The sequence below is a fragment of the Mytilus galloprovincialis genome, chromosome 2 (genome assembly GCF_965363235.1).
Source record: "Mytilus galloprovincialis chromosome 2, xbMytGall1.hap1.1, whole genome shotgun sequence".
Lineage (NCBI taxonomy): Eukaryota > Metazoa > Mollusca > Bivalvia > Mytilida > Mytilidae > Mytilus > Mytilus galloprovincialis.
Window position 1 is genome coordinate 73,759,077 of NC_134839.1, and position 5,402 is coordinate 73,764,478.

The 5,402-nt window shown below is 32.3% G+C and overlaps 1 long non-coding RNA gene across 1 annotated transcript; it reads right to left on the reverse strand.

Moving 5' to 3' along the window:
- Nucleotides 1-334: 334 nt before the first annotated feature.
- LOC143062395 (uncharacterized) lies at nucleotides 335-3,767 on the reverse strand. Its single transcript, XR_012974729.1, has 4 exons — nucleotides 3,583-3,767; nucleotides 2,464-2,570; nucleotides 1,065-1,179; nucleotides 335-521 (listed from the first exon to the last, which is right to left on the reverse strand). It is a non-coding gene; the product is annotated as an uncharacterized LOC143062395 (long non-coding RNA).
- Nucleotides 3,768-5,402: the final 1,635 nt, after the last annotated feature.

Here is a 5,402-nt window from a genome sequence, read left to right on the forward strand (position 1 = left end):
CTCAATGATACTCATGAGAGTATTAGCATGTACAACTTTTTCTTGACCTTTTACACTGTAGGCAATGCTGTTTTTTTTCAAATGTGATCATGTTTTTACGAGTGAGTATGCGGTAAAAAGAAATCAAACAGACTTATTATCTAGTAAGACATGAAACAGAAGCGTAAAATCATTTTTTTTTTTTTTAACTTTTTTGGATTCGAGCGTCACTGATCAGTCTTTTGTAGACGAAACGCGCGTCTGACGTATATACTAAATTTAGTCCTGGTATCTATGATGAGTTTATTTGTATTAAGTTTGTTTGATTTGTATGGCGGCTGTGATGTAAACTACGTTATGACATATTTGATAATTTTATTGATTGAAGTCCAATGTAAATTATGATACCACCATTTCCCGTGCTGGACAATCCAACTCTCCTGTAATAATACGACGTTCCACATCCGATATCTCTGCCACACTTGATGAATAATGGCACCCATTAAGGTTAAAGGTTTTAGAATCTTTGGTTGCACCGAAAACTGAAAATAAGCATTAAATTACCATACTATATACTAGTACTAGCCAAAGGATGCTACATTTCTTTGCTTCAATTTTTATACCTTTATAAATTGAAAACGGACGAAAGAAATATTTATATATATATTTTATTTTAATGGTTGTCATCTATTCAATAATTTAGTAATACCAAGGATTTTTATAGTCTTACTATACAATTCCTTGGTAATACCTTCCTGTTATAAAAGAGGCAGACAATTTCAAGGGACTAAACAAACTGCATTCCTTTAAAATATCTGAATTCTGTATGGTTTTGCCTTTGAGATAACTTCTAGAACATTAAACCCAGTCCGTTTAAATAATTTAAGAAATTTAAAGTTGATATAAATCATGTTAATTCATGTCATTTTAGGCAAGATTGCGGTCGGTCAAATAATGCTCAAAGAACTTTTTATATTATTTATATAGCAATAACAACGTACACACATGTTAGCGTATGAATACACAACGTCAGAGTGGGCGTGCCACTTTTATATATATTCCTTGAAATAAAAGTATGAACTTACCATTTACATAGTATTTCTTGCCAAGTTTAAAATTAATATATGAACATAATGAACTAGCCATAGGAGCATCCAAAAACACAGTTCTTCCGCCAGCAAAGTTGTCTTCATGACCGTTCTAAAGAAAACAAAATTATTTTAGTTTGGGGTAGATCACAATTTTTTGTGTCAAGACGAAAACATTTAGTCGATAATCACACTTGTTACAATATAAAGATCTTTAAACGGCACCAAAAAATTAATCTGATTGATCGCGTTGAAAAAAAAATCTGTCTAAGAAAAAACCCATACCCCTCCCTCTCCCTTTGACCCCTTGAAGTTAAATGGTTGATCCCTTACTGGTTAAAATAAAACAAATAATTTTGTCAGCCTGACATTTGGTAATGAATATTAAAGCTCTTATCACAGCATCATGCATATGTTTGTTGAAGGATATAACATTCGTGAACAAAATTAGTCATCACCTAAATTGAATGTCCAATTAGCGCGAATACAAAATTTTATTAACGCAACACTTAATTTTAAGAGTATTGCAAATCAAAAAGAAAAAAATCCAATGAATGCAATAAATAAGATTTAAGGTACGAAAATATCCCTAAATCAAATGACATATTATTTGCGAACACAAATACTATGAGATAAATGTAATCGGAAAGAAATAATAATGTTAACACCATTATTTAACCAATTTTAACGTTGTATAAGTTATTCACAAGAGAGATTAGTAAAAGATAACTAAAATTGAAAATTATATTAATTTCTTTCATTAATAATTAACAAGCTATTATAAAATTAGTTTTTTTTCAAGTTGGTATGAAAAGAGGAGCGAAATATACCAGAGGAACAGTCAAACTCATAAATTAAAAATAAACTGACAACGCCATGGCTAAAAATGATAAAAGACAAACAAATAAATAATAATACACAAGATTTACGCCAAATGTGAACAAATATATCTAATACCGTTTAGGAGTACACGAGATCACAACCAATGGTTGGTTGGACCCGTGAAGCTCAGTTTTTAGATTTCTATGCAGTGCTTTGTGATTTTGCTGTCTTTTCATCTTCTTTGTTTGGTTTGTTTATGCCTTGGTGTTGTCAGTGTATCTTCGACTTATGCTTTTTTAATGTCCTGCTCGAACAATGTATCTTCAGTCTATTTTTTTAAATCATGTTTCCAATTGTTGTTTCAGTATTAAGATAATAACACCATTGAACATACCGTATACATTTTCAGTAAGGTAACAGTAAAACGAACTTTTCCATCAGTCATGTTGTTTCAGTATTAAGATAATAACACCATTGAACATACCGTATACATTTTCAGTAAGGTAACAGTAAAACGAACTTTTCCATCAGTCATGTTGTTTCAGTATTAAGATAATAACACCATTGAACATACCGTATACATTTTCAGTAAGGTAACAGTAAAACGAACTTTTCCATCAATCTCGTTATGACCACTAGCTCCTGGTAATTCTGATTTTTTATCTGCCTTAAACAATATATCTGGAAAAAAAACGGGTAGAATTAAATTTTATATAATTAATTCTATTCACCAAAATAACGTTAATATTAATTCAATTAGTGCTAGTCCGCAGAAAGACATGTCAGCCTAACCTGACACTGCGTCTTCAGACAGGTTGTCTTTTAATACAGGTTCAATTTATATGAAATGTTCTACAGAGGAATCTTAAATTGGTGTTTTTTTAATACAGGTTTTTGCTTAATACAGGTGGTCTCTTAAGCCAGTTTGACTGTAAGACAACTGTCAATTATGGTGAAATAAAATTGAGAATGGAAATAGGGAATGTACCATTATGTCAATCGTCCAAATAAATCATCTTACGTGTATTTCAATATGTAGCCACTCAACTTTTGTATAAGTATTACCATTATTTGTGATTTAAAAAAATTATTAATATTAATCAGCCATTACATTTTAAAGTCAATTAGATATAATAATGTAAAAACATTTTTAAAAAAAAATACAAACGTTGATTTTACCAATAGTACCAAGCTCATGATTTAGTAGGCCAGACGCGCGTTTCGTCTTCATTTTACTCATCAGTGACGCTCAGATCAAAATAGTCATAATAAGCCAAACAAGTAAAAAAGTTGAGGAGGATTGAGGACCCAAAACTCCAAAAAATTGTGCCAAATACGGCTAAGGTAACCTATGCCTGGGATAAGAAAAGACTTAATACGGACAAATTCATACTTTTGTAAACAATAAATTTATACAAATAACCATGTAATTGATATTCATGTCAACACCGTTGTGCTGGCTACTGGGCTTGTGATACCTTCGGGGACGAAACGTCCAACAGCAGTGGCATCGACCTAGTGGTGTAAATATTTATCAAAGGTACCAGGCTTATAATTTGAAGGGCGTTTCGTCTACATAAGACTCATCAGTAACGCTCCTATCAAAATAGTCAAGCAAGTAGAACCCACTTGATGGTTTGGCCGATGCCACAGTCCTGCTTTAATAAATAACTAAATATAAACGTATACTTACATTGTCTGTCATGGCAGATGGAGTTATGAATGCTTTTGCCTTCGAGTTTGAAGAATCCCCAATCACAAGAGCATTGTAAAGACTCGTGAAAACTTACTACTATTAAAAAAATACAGAAAATTACAGAATATTTCATTATGATGTCTGTAAGTTTAGAATGTCCGTATGGCGAAGTACAGCATTGGATTTCATTTTATAATGGTTTAAAACTTGCTGATAGCCAACAGTGATAATGAATAATTATTACATTATGTACCAAAAGCCCTTAGGTATCGGAAAATATTACAATTTGAATCCGTTGATCATACATGTTGCTTTGCCTACAGATATGACAGCTGTTATATGGCCACAGACGAAAGTCATTCGATTATATGAGGGTTTATGTATTTAATTTTTAAGAACGTGTCACCTTGGACTGAAAATGTTACACATTTTTAATATCATTTATTCCTATTTAGATATAAAAAGACAAACTTCGAACATAACCACAATAGTTTGATGACTATCAATGTTTAGAGTTCATGAAATACACTGAAATAGGCGAACGAAAATATGTTTTTTTCTTTTGTTCCAAATCAAAGCCATTGTTTTAATTCGCGACAATTCCATTAGAATATGAAAGATCCGATATATTTCAGACTGTAGAAAAACCCGGGGCCACCAACAACGGACCGAATTGTAGCACTGGCACTAGCGTGAATAGTTTTACTCCCATCATCCGAATATGTTTACATTTTTTAGGGATGTCATTATAAAACCGAAGAAACATCTTGCGTAAAAATCTGATCTTTCGACATTCCAGCAGGCGTAAGAAAACATGAAAAGGACAAATGGACGTGCATGGTTATTGAAAAGTATAGGATGTCTTATAGAGAAATTCTCACAAGGTCTTGTTGCATACAAATACACAGCTATGAAAGATTTATAAACATTGAAAAGGTACTATTTATGTCAATTGTTACTTCTTTAAAAGGTTTATGTGCTATGTTTAGGGCAGATGACGGAGGGAAGAGGATAATGTTGTTTCCTTAAAAAATTGTCTGAACCCCAATTAGATAATCCAGTTTTCCCCATTTTAAAGTGTCAAATATTGAAAAAAAAATTGATTGATAGCGTCGAATAACAGAAAAAAAGGTTCGCGCGAAAAAAAAAATAATTCTGACTCAAAACACCCCCTTGAAGTTAGAAATGAATGCTCCTTTATGAAAGCAATTATGATAATTTGCAGTACTTTAGAGATACTAAATTTGTTTCGATTACGCAGTAATAAACGTAGTCTGCATCATCGTCCTTACAGACAAAGAAAAAGGATTGAGATGTTTAGGATTACTGCATTTCAATCTTTTCTGTTTGTTTCAAAACACATTTCTCTTCAAATGAGTATTTGGCACAGACAAGAGTGACAACAAGCTCAAACATGTTTGCTGTTGGGCAGTTAATAGACTAGATTTTCGTCGAATCAACGGTTTTCCACAAGTAGGCGGTGCAAATTTCGCATATATATACGCATTTATTCTCATTGACGCAATATTTAAAAGATGTTTGCGTTTTCTTAATTCATGAGTTTTGCTTGGAAAAAGAACCAGTCACGATTTTGAACCAAGAGCAGTGACCAAATACTACCATGTAGATACTTCTTATCAGCTACGACTTTGGCTTTAAAAATAACAGATTGTACATTGCAAATTAATGCCTTTTTTATTTCTAAGTGCATTTTACCAGATCTGAGATACTAGTCTAACAAGTACAATTGACCGCACACTCTTTTTAGTAATTCATTTAAGAGTGGATCGGTGATCGAGTAATGACCAGTGGGAATT